The 12,500-nt window shown below is 38.5% G+C and overlaps 1 protein-coding gene across 1 annotated transcript in view; it reads left to right on the forward strand.

Annotated features, from left to right (window-relative positions):
- The window catches only part of LOC138020639 (low-density lipoprotein receptor-related protein 1-like), a 108,823-nt gene extending 107,565 nt beyond the window's left edge, over positions 1-1,258 (forward strand). Inside the window, exon 80 of the mRNA XM_068867581.1 lies at positions 1-1,258. This exon is cut by the window's left edge and continues 723 nt beyond it. The gene's annotated coding sequence lies outside the window, so the exon portion shown is untranslated.
- Positions 1,259-12,500: the final 11,242 nt, after the last annotated feature.

The raw sequence follows: 12,500 nt of genomic DNA on the forward strand, positions 1-12,500 counted from the left end.
TAGTTCAGTCAACCAGAAAACAGATTTCTTGTGTCTCGGTGTAGTTAAATACTCCACATAGATTTAACCCTTTCATTCCCAAGATCGAAACGTTTATTCTCCTTACAATTACCATAGGGTAGTCATGAGAATTTGGTGTTATATCAAGATCAAACCTCCTAAGCTGATAATTATCTTCATTCTCGATACCTATCTGAATGACATTTCATTGAAGTTGTGAGGAGAATTTACATGCTGATCACTCTTGGAGCTCGAAGTGTTAATTAATTAAGGACCACCTGTAAAAGAAGGGATAGCTTTCTAGATCATCTTCCAAGAGAGCCCAAATAGTTGAGCACAAAGAAAGCTATAACTGAGCACAAGCCTTGAAATGAGGCCTTCTATTAATTTCCTTTGTTTTATTTTTCATTTCAACTACATGTATTTTGGTTTTCTTCACACCTTCGATGTGAAGTAAAAAAGGAGTTCGGAGAAAGATCGCAATCATATGAAAGAAAAGAAACTTCTTTCAAGGCTTGGTTTGGATTTGGAGATACGTCTTAGGAGACGCTATTTTTTTATACGATGCTAGGTTTAGGTATACTTCCAAGCAAGGCCAAGCTTTTACAAAACACTCACCTTGGTACTCTCATATCTCTTCCATGCAACTCAACAGTGTTTCGGAAACATAGAAGCTAACCGTTTAACGTAGGAGATGCATACATGTTACTCTAGTAAGTAATTCTACTACTAATTATACTAATTATACGTTTGTAGCTGCCACTTATTGTGACCTTTTTGGCCAATTTTAAGTTCCATACTCACCGATTATGCTTCAAGTCACATTAAAGTGCATTTCACTGTAGTGTCGAGAGCAGTTTCAATTAATTCGGTTTTGCTATGCTGTCTGGACAAGTGAACGAATCATGGGCATGCCCGCAACCGAACTTGCGGTAGTCGCTATTGTCAGATTTGACTTGACGAACCCTATGTGAAAATTGCTCTTAGAAGAGACAAGATGCACCGCATATCTAATGCCTGTGGTATATTTTTCCATAACAAAAAGTTGACCAGATTTGGAAAGTCGTGAAAAGAGGTACATTTAAGTTGGTATAAATCTGTGTTTACTGGATCAGTTGTACTCAGGAACAGTTTGTTGTGTCTGTGTAAGACAATATCAAATGCATTTTTAAACGAGTTTGATACCAGTTTTAGCGAGAGGATTTTTCTATTCTTCTGAAAAGAAATGACTTAAGGAATAAAATGGTCTAATATTATATTACCTTGTGTTATCAATGTGTGAACAAAACCCTCTCTTTTTAACTCTTTTTGTGGTAGTCCACTGTAACTACAGGTTATGACACCAGGTTGTAAGAGTGTCCGTGTTACCAATAGGCCCGCAGCGCGTGCATAAATCACGAAAATAAACAGGCAAGAATTTGTGACGCTGATGAATAATAAAACATCTGCTATTTCCAAAACGATGGGATTACCTGGTGATAAATAACCTCGTCTAGGAGAGTGAAGTCAGTTTGACTTTGCAGAAACAATGGTCAACCTCAAGAGTTGGGCGATTGTGATCTTTGTGTTAAAATTCGCACGTTTCTTGTCAAACTTTATAACACTTGAAAGAAAAAAAACAAAAACAAACAAAAACAAAAACCTGGTGTCTCGCCGTTTTTAACACAAATGTACCCTTCGTTCGCGAGTTGTTAGTAAACACGGAAGGTAACTTGATCACGTCGGCCGCTAAATTCGATGTCACTTTCGATTTTGCGATTTACTTGTGCAGCCAAAAGGACAATAGACGAATTGAATGTAGCAAAAATCTCCCAATCTTTTTTCGCTGATGGTAACTTTTTATATTGGTGGTTCAAAATTTATGTTGTTTTTATGTCGCAAATTTTGTTGCTGATGGCAAAATATTTTATTCCCGATCGACACTTCCTAATATTTAATTTTGCATCAATATTTGTTTTGCATAAAGCAGGCTAACAAAATCTGCATCTACTTTGTTTAGTTCACATTTTTGAGCGTTAAATAGAATTTTCGGTCCTATGTTTGTGACAGCAAGTGGTATATTTTGAGGTTTTCCATCCAGATAATAACTCTGCGGTTCATTTCTTTTTTCAAACCAGTTTAATTTTTTTAAACTTTTTTTTTTTTAATCAACAGTCTAAAAGAGGGATTTTTCTTTTTTAGGGGTGTGGTTAAAGAAACAGAGGCTTGGTTTTTTAGGGGGTGTGAAAAAGAAATAGACATCTTTTTCTTCCTTCTACTCACCTACCCCTCCCTGATGCTCCCCAGTATCTCTTTCCTACCCCATCCTCCCTGCCACATTCAGCCCCACATTATGCCCACCCCCTCTACACAACACTACTCACAGACATTTCATATTTCTCATGACTACTAATCACCAGCAAATTCCTCGGAATAATTTATAAATGAATATTTTATTATTCACCCCTGGCCACTCTCCGTCAAGAGTGTGATTTATACACAAATGTGCAATACGACACCAGAGCCACATACGGCAGATTCACGCCAAAGCAATTGCGTAAATGAAATCGATTTCTGTAGATAAATGGAGGAATTGAAAGGCCACCTAAAGACAACAAGGCCAAACATTTCTTAAAGGGAAAAAACAGAAGCAACTCCTCATTTCAGGAAACAAGGATCGATCTAAGTCGAAACAATTAACAATATGGAACAACAGATGTAAGTAAATCCAGTAGGTTTAATAATGGAAGAGCACTTTCACTGTGTTTACCATACAAGAGGGCAAAAAATATCAGGTTTCCAACTGCACATGCGCAAGTCCCTCAGTACTCCAATGCGTGCTATATGCAAGACCATTTATTTAAGGTGATTCCTCAGGAAAAAAAATTGTCGAACGATTTTCTTGAAAGTTTCCCTGAATGTTCCCTACTAATCCCTGTTTAGAGAACCACAATAAATTGTGTCACCGTGCTTGCTTAAGAGATATAATGGGCCAATCTTACCCCATTGATGCCTGTACTGATACTAATTACGCGCGTTATTTCATCGGCTCAGGGTACATTTTGCAGTAGCTAAACGAGAGAGTTTTTCAAGTAACACTTGAAAAAACACCTGATAGGTAGAAAGTCTAGAGCATATGGAACACTGTCTTATATAGTTCATGAAAAAAATCACTCAACTTAAAACGACGTCGACTCAAAACGTTTCTCGAATCGATGTTAATCAAGATCATAATTTACATCCCTAGTTAAGGGGCTTTGTGTACATTTTAACATTTTAACTATATCTTTTTTTCCCTCCGAAAATTTTTTTTGAAAATTTCTGTTTTAAAGGCGATAATTTGTACACCAAAATTATCGAATAAAAAATATAGGTCACCGTGCTCGTTTAAGAGTAAAACACCATCGTACCTGTCTATCTCGATTATCGTACTAGATCAAAACAACAAAATTCGCCAAGTTCTCGGAATGCGCGTGCTTATTCGCAAAGAATTATGGGTCATTTACAACTTCTCTCACGTGTTTTGAGAACTGTACGTGTTTCAGCGTGTATGATCGACTCACGCCATATTTACAATGTTCCAAATTTATGAATATTGACACACCATATGCGCAGTACAAGATGCGCGGTGCAATACTGAGGAATCACCTTCATGTGCTACTACGATAAAAAAATTTCTTCCTTTCTTTCTTTACATTTCAAAGGAGTGTTTGCTTAACACCTGACTGGCAAAATTTAGTTCCCCGAAATTTTATCCAAAGGCTATTTACTTTGAGTGTAAGTTTCGCCATTACTCACGTTCAAAACTGACCGATTGGACCTCAGAGTATTAGATCTAGGGAAAGATGGCGTCATTTACTCCCTAGTTAAAAAATTCAGCGTGCAAATGCAGCTTATTGTATGTGCAAAACACGAGTTTACAATTCTCCATTGCTGTATATAATTCAGCCGAGTACACACTCATTGCATTCTCAAACTATTGAGTCTTTGACATCAACTTTTCTCCTCGATCAAGCTTAGTCATGGAGGACCATTGAATAGGAAAATTCCAGTTACAATAAACAGGTGTCTTTTTAAATCAAGGCTTAAAACTTGGGTCACTTAGTGTTTAGTTAACATATTTTTGAAATCCAAAAATACAACGAAAACGAAGAATTGGTTATAGTAGCACTTCAGTGACATGACATGACATACCACGATTTAGTATCACCCAACTAGTGGACTAATGCAAATCCTGCATCATGATTGGCTACGCTACTACAGGACTATTAGTAATAGTCCTCGAGTAGCGAAAAGCGTGAGGCTTTCTTTCGTTTAATTCCCAAATAAATATTTCTTCAACATGCATTTGCTAACTTTATTATTGCCTTTTCTGTCCGACTAGTTGGGTGTTACCAAAACAATTAGACCCTTCGTCCTTAAGGGCCACGGGTCACTTTCACACTTGTAAACGATGTCTGGAATCTTCTCACTGACGGCCATGGGGCATGCAAAAAGTTAAAGGCTTGAAACCGCAATCTATCAGCAGAAAAAAGTTCCTTCTAAAAAAGAACTAAAAGCGTATTTATAATACAACAAATAAATAGAAAGTGTTTTACTGAAAACATTGCAGCACCACAACGGCCGACGTTGCAGCCATCCTCTGCGCAGCACATGTGACAATATTCCTCACCATCTTTGCTCCACTCGATCAGTTCGTTATCACATTCACTGACACAGTCTCGAATAAATCTTGGTCCACCAGCATGTCGGCCATCTTTGACGACCTCACAGAAGTCATTTCCTTCAGCGCAAACTCGTTTGGTTGTGGTATTGACTGAGTCTTCTGGACAATTGCCGTTTCGGGAGTCACAGTGGTAGCAAATCCTTCCTAGGAGCAGATAGCAATGTTTTTCTTTAGTTAGTAATTGAAGGATCACCACTCTATTTAGGAATGAAAGCCCGGCTAAAACAATAGAGACGGCCACAACAACTGACGAGGACATCTACATGCAGTCTAAATTCGTAAATTAAATTCACTGAAATCGTGACCATTCCAAACGTCAAATATGCCAAGAGCGTGTCAGTTACGTAATAATAAATGGTTTAAACGGCGAGAGAATAAAGCATTAACCCAATTAAGTCTGTTACGCTGCTTGCGTTTTATCCTTGCGTCGTAGGTGTTAACCAACCATTTGAAGAGCCTCTACGCATATAGACCTGCCACAACTAGATGTTTCCTTTGCCAAGAAACTGTGCTATGCACGCTAAAATAAGCTAAAATGAAAGCCGGGCGGAAACCGAAGTCGCAACACTCATGAGAACCGTTCCCTAAATTGGGAACAGTACAATGACCGCTGAAAATTTCTTAACGGGAACGGCGAAATATTTACCAACGAAAGAAAGTAGACATGAAGTTAGGCCTTGTGTGACTTGGAAAACTGGCAAAGAATATCAAAGAGTTCAAAGAAACAAAAGTGATTCAGTAGGAATAAGTTAGAAAAAAAATGTTAACCATGCATGGCATGACACATGCAAACGAGAACTCCGGACGCCAAGCGAAAGCACCGATAACTTACCATTAAGGTGAGGTGTGTAAAACAGAAGCAGTACGATGACTATGCAGGCGTTTCTCCTTGTTGTCATGTTCTGTCTTGAAACAGACCCCGACCGCAGTAACACCGCTAGAATGGACCTGAGAAAAAAGAGTCTTCTTGAAACTCAAATTTAGTAAACCGATAAAAAACAGAAGTTTAATAGACACCTGTAGCTCAAACAAACGTTTGAATTGCTGTGTAACGGTCCCAAATAAGTTCTTCATCGTTTTACATAATTGTATAATAGGAGTTATGATATGCTTGTTTATCGTGCGACAGTCTCAGAGCAACTTTAACTTTTCCTTTTTCTTTTCTTCAGCCGCAGCAAATGGCCTGTTGCCATAGAAACAAACAAGAAAAAGCGAATTCACGTTACATGGCTTTGATTTGGCCATTTTTTAACGGAACATTTTGACCAAAGATAATATGCATCTATTCTAACTAATGGACGTCACTTCAAAGTAACATCTCCGGCGCTACAGAGTCAAGGACTTTGAATGAGAAATGACGGCTTATAGGCCTTCGCACACCAGCCGCTTTTTTGTCGATTTCGTAGTTCAAGCTCTTTTTCCAACATGGCGCCATCTTGCTTTTGGATGAGTCGGCCAAGCATCAACGCGGTCAGTGGCGACAAAAAAACGCCTAGTGTGCGGCAAGCTGATGGCACGACAAATTTCAACCCGATTTGGCCACGATAAAAAATTTGCATTTCTACGACAAAAAATCGGCTAGTGTGCGGCGGCCTTATCAGTGGCAATGGTTTCGTAGGTCAGTAGTAGGGATTCCCTCACTTAAGCCATTTTGGGGTACAGCAATGCAAGTATAGGACTGGAAGCTTGCTAGCGGATAATGTATCTACATTTATCTTTACTCAAATAAAAGCAGAATCACTGAAACGTGATGCGGAAAGCTAAAATGTTGAAACTTGTGCCTTCCACCGCTGATTATTTTTTGTTAGTCCGTTTCTGTTCCCTCCTAACAGTCCTTTATGAACCTAAAATGAAGTCAACAAGGACGCGCAATGGACAATTGATCCCCAGACCTAAAATTCACGGGCAGTCGCTTTACAGTAATTGCAGTTTATATCCACCCACCTCTGAAATCCCTCCACGCAAAAACCTCTTGCGTGACGACAAATAAGAAAAGTGACTTGAAAAGGCGCCCTTACGAAAATTGAATGACAGCTCCTCAATTAAATATTTTCTGAAACATTTCTGTCACTCGAACTCGATATTTCAACTAACTTTGACCCTGACTACTGATTAAATACAACCATGTCGACATCACGCGCCACTGCAGTTTACTGAAATTTAGCAACTCGAAGAACGTTACAGCGTATCCGTGTTGTTCCTCAGTTCCCATCTATGAAGGGTGATCAAATCTCAAATCTTAGTTGGAACCATTTTGTTATCTTGAACTACAGATCAAAGAAAATGTACTGAACGACTTGGGTTTTCAACTCGAACGTACCAAAATATTCCCCCGTCGTTACTATTCAAACAAACAAACTCGGTGAGTAAAGGTTCCAAAAATCGTTCAAATGGTGTTATTTTACAAGTGAACACATCATTGACCATCATAACTCGCAGCATTTGTCTTCATCGCGAATGTGTACGAGTTGCACCAGATCTTGCAACATGTGTTGAGATCCGACCTCAGAATTGATTCCGCTTCAACTCAAATATCACCTACCTTTATGGTGGTTGGTCAAGTCTATGTTTCATCCAACAGTGTAGTTCACAGGTAGAACAACATTAGAGCGAAAATTCTTGATCAATTATTCCACGCTCAAGTAACTTCGGCTTAAATGTAAATGGGCCTGCTGAACTGAAAGCAGTATTGTTCCATACGGGTCGCGTTACGAAAGAGTGGGTAACGTTATCTCACTTATACGTTGCTCGTGGGCCAATTTACGGTAACAGTTGACAACCGAGGAATTGAAAATGGCTCAATTCGCGTCGAATCAGGAAAAAAAAACAGGAAGGAAGCAACCCACAATGGGAATAAGGTTAGGCTTTTTATGTGGTAATTTTTTGGTAAAAGTATCTTCTCAGGTGTTTAATCGGGAATACCATACAAATCCTTATATTTTTGTTTGTTTTCCCTCACACTGAGCTTGGGTAAACTGCATTTTTAATACCATTGAAAACGTGGATAATTGGTTGTTGATGACGCTTCATCACCAAACCCGCCGCAAGTAAGGGCCTGGTGCGGTTTCCTTGAGAAAATCAAAATTCCGGATTGTGTTCAAAAGGGAATTTTGCGTTTGCTACAATCCAAAAATGGATTATTGATCCAAAGTATCCACTCTCCGAGTGTATTCATTTCATCAGATCTGAATCCGGATTTTTAGGAATCATGATCCGTGCGTTTCTTTGAGAGAAAAAAACAGGTTTGGGTAGCGGCAGTCTTGTGAAAATACACTTACTCTTGGTTAGTGCTGACGTAGAGACAAACATATTGGTAATTTTTGGGGTCTTATGCATTATGCATAAAGACCCCTAAGTCAGACGCAGATCTTGTAAGTACGAGAACACACATGACAGTCTGGCTTGTAGACTGGGTACTAGTAATCGCAAGGTCATTGTTTTCAAGTGTCGGCCATTGCTTCTAGCGTTCGTTGTTTGCAAATAAATCTGCGGTCGTTTTCCCTGTTTTGGGAAAAATTTGAAGAGTTTTCCGTCGCAAATTAGTTGTAAGGTAAGTTATTTGTGTTTCAAAATTGATCTGTCGTGCTGTTTCAGATTGGTTTTCTTTCTTTCATTTCGAAAATTAACTATCCTAGCCCGCCTTGTTTGTTCTTTATTTCATCCAGGTGACGTCGCTGAGTGGAATCGATACGGGAGTTGTTTACTCTCGCAAGCCAACATATTTAGACTCGGCTTGTGTTTAGTGCAGATTGCACTGAAGCTAAGACGCTTTCGCAAGCCGACATTCATTGGCTTGAAATCCGTTGCGCACCACATACCTCACAAGTATCTCACAAGCTATCACAAACCAGTATTTATCGGCTTGAAATGTCGGTGTGGGTTACATCCCAAACTGAAAGAGTTATTGTACTCTAAAAAATAGTGGCATTGAATAAGAGTTTTGCGCTCTCAAAGAATAGTATTTCGTACTCTTACTGTTGTCTGCTACCAGCCGCCAGCATGGGAACAACAATCGAACAATCCCGGTCAAGGATCGGCTGTCACAGCAATTTTGTGAAAGTCAAGGATGCATTTTCTGGTGTGCGAGGGCGATTTTGGAATACGATGCTTATGATGTTTTACTTAAATGTGTTTTACTTGCCAACATTAAAACAAGTTGTTGGACATTACAAGTCGTGTAATGAGGTGATGTTTTTGTTTGCACAAATGATGTGCTACAATGTTTATATCCCATTGCTTTTAAGGCAAGCAAATGATGTGGAGGAAAATCCAGGTCCTACAATATTCGATATCATTGATCCAACAACCACTGTGTCCGCTGACTCTAGTCAAGGAAGTGAAACAATCTTTGGTGTGAATGCTGGTAAAGTACAGTAATGTGTAGCAATGTCACTTCCTGGTATTATACCATCAAATACAAGATATTAGTTTGTGGACTAATTCTACTTTGAACAATATTTTGGTTATTGGAAATAATCTATACAGTTCTATAAGATGTTCTGTGCGAACAAATGACTATTTGCTGTTAACTGATGTTCCAGACATGGTTTCAATATTTGATAAAGTGTATTTATTGCAATATAGTGTATTAATGCCATTAGTTAACAAACAGCAATTGTAATTCCATTTAGAGTTTGAAAATACTCCTAGAAGTGAATTTCTAAGAGACATATATGGACCAATGTTTGATGTCATGAACAAACTTCCAGTAAATGACTCACTATACACCCTTTTAATAAGTCTAATATATGCTGTTTCGCTAATGACGTCGAACTCTTGCTTTCAAATTTTACTTAGAAATGTACAAAGGCCTAAAACTTTTCTGATTTCTTTTCTTTTTTGAAGCCTTTGTACATTTCTGAATAAATTTTAAAAGTATGAGTTTGACGTCATTAGCGGAAAACGGATATATTAGACTTATTAAAAGGGTGTATATTGTAATGAATACACTTTATCAAATATGGAAACCATGTCTGGAACATCAGTTATCAGCAAATAGTCATTTAATAGCACAGAACATGTTATAGAACTGTATAGATTATTTCCAATAACCAAAATATTGTTCAAAGTAGAATTAGCCCACAAACTAATATCTTGTATTTGTTTGTATATCATAGCAGTATGTGACATTGCTACACATTGCTTCCAGCATTCACACCAAAGGTTGCTTCATTTCCTTGACTAGAGTCAGCGGACACAGTGGTTGTTGGATCAATGATGTCAAACATTGTAGGACCTGGATTTTCCTCCACATCATCAATTGTATTTTTAGGTATTGCTAATGCTGTGTGTACCATCAATGTTTATTACTGCTACTCCAGTAGATGCTGCTAGTAACACTGTTGGAATCTCAGGATTCATTGGAGCATTTACTACAGTGTGGTAAAGTGTTTTAATCAAATGGCTTTTCCCAGCACCACCACCTCAAAATAAACTGGTTCAACATTTTGTGACTTCAGACTGTTGAGGTTTTCATTTTATTTCTAGTCCATGAAAGCACCTTGTTGTAAGCTTTAGGTTGCATTTTTTATTATGTTATGATCTACATGTAACTGATCGACGTAATTGGTCATCAGATATTTCTCTTGGCTGTTTATACATTGTTACTGGTGATGGACTGATTTCCAGTAGTGTGGGGATTTGCACCAAGCTCTGAGAGTACTTGTTCATTGAATGCCTCATCTAGTGATGATTCATCTTAGAATTCTAGTTGAATTTCAGCATTCTTTTGATCATTTATAAGATCATATGAATGTATGACAGTGCCATGCTTGTTTCTTAGCCAATCTAGTGCTTCTGTTGCTGGTAAATAGCTGATAGAGATGATGTAGCGTGCAGCAAGAGTTGTCTAAACTGTGCAAATGGCATTAAGAGAAATTTTAGTGGCAAGTCATCAATGTAAAATTCTGAACAGGTCTGAAATTTGAAGCATACTTAAGGAACTCATTTCACTGCTGCATTGTTATGGCAAATTTTGAACCAATCACGCATGGTAAAAGTGAGACCGTAGTACCAAATTCTGTAAGGGCTGAATGGAGTTACTGGTAAGCTAAGCATAAGACCCCAAGTACGCATCGCGGACCTATTTTCTTTTGTGTTGGTGTGGGGTTCAATTCTCTCCAAAGCTCTTGTTTTTCGAGTCAGGTCGAAACATACATGTTATCGTGTATTTATTGACTGACTGGATAGGCTGGACTGGAAAATATTTGGCCCCGAGGTCATGGCGTAAAGACCTAGCGCAGCGACCCACCTTAACTCAGTCAACAAGCTTTTACATTATCCATGAGCACTTAGAAGATGAAGTTTGGACAAAAAAGTTGCAAATTTGCACAGAAAATGTATCTGTGTTGTTTGTATTTGCCTTTCTGGCTTTAAATAACTTAGATGTAATCCTCAGTCTAAAATCTTATCATATAATAATAATACTTTATTTAACCACGTAAAACACCTAGGAGCCGGAGGCTCGTTATAACGTGGTGTACGTGAACTAAAAATACAAAAGGAAATATTAAAAAATGCCATTCCATAATCTAGCGTAAATATATGGAAATGATTTATGCAAGCACTCTAAAAATGAAAAGATGCATGGCAACTTTAATCGAGAGCCAACAGCGGCGTAGATCATAGTTGACATTCAAAACGTTGAATCGTTCAATGAGATAACTTGGGCCCTGCCCATTCATACATTTATACAAAAGCACTAGGGCTTGGAAGCGTCTTCTTGCCTGTAACGTTTGTAAAGGTCCTATATTTAAAAGATGGCTATATTCCGTTGATTTTGACAAACCTAAAATAGTTCTCAGTATATAGCTTGTTATTCAGCCCATCAGGGATTCCTAGCAATAAAGGGCTACAGTTCTCTAAATGGGGAAATATGTACGTCTTATATAACCTTTTCATAATAGTCTGAGGGATGAACTTGCGCAAAGCAGATGCTTTAGCGCAAGCTTTTTCAACTGCTCTGATATGTGTGGCTTGAAGGACAGCTTGCTATCCATGATTACTCCCAGGATCTTAAGACTATCTGTTGTTTCAACATTGGTATTATCTAGATGAAAGTCATAACGATACAATGAAGGACCAACGGCCATGGCCTGGGTCTTACTAACAATTAGACGTAAATAATTCTGTTGAAACCAATTCGATATAATCTCCAAGTCAGAATTAATAAAGTATTCAAGGACTAGAGGAGATGCAACAGAAGCGTATGCGTCGTGTCATCTGCATATAGTCTAAGAGAAGTGTCTTCGTTCATATAGACAATTAATAATAGCGGACCTAGCAGAGACCCTTGTGGGAGTCCTGTGTTGACTGATCTCAACTGGGAATACACATTATCGAGCTTGATTCTCTGCTTCCTTCCACGGAGATAAGAACTCATCAGGGAGTGGCCCCATCCGATAGCTCATAAGTTCAACTTGGTAAGCAACAACGAGTGGCAGACAGAATCAAGTCTACAGCCACAGCGGCCACGCCTCTCTATTGTTAAGACTTAATCACCAATCTTCTACCATTTTCAGTAGTGCTGCACAGCAAGAGTGACCCTTTAGATAGCCAGACAGGTTAGGGCACAATATGTAGCAAACTGGACTGTATAACTGATCAAACATGACCCTCTCTTACACCTTAGACAGTTCGGTTATAATTGACACAGGACGATAATTCGCTTTATCTGTGTCAATGAAAGCGCGCGCGGGGCCGTACGGGCCATACCATAGATAATTGTTTTATACATGTATTGCAAAGATAATTATGAAAGACAGTTTTTGCAACAAGGGATGATATCTTAAGCTCT

The sequence above is a fragment of the Montipora capricornis genome, chromosome 2 (assembly GCF_036669925.1).
Source record: "Montipora capricornis isolate CH-2021 chromosome 2, ASM3666992v2, whole genome shotgun sequence".
Lineage (NCBI taxonomy): Eukaryota > Metazoa > Cnidaria > Anthozoa > Scleractinia > Acroporidae > Montipora > Montipora capricornis.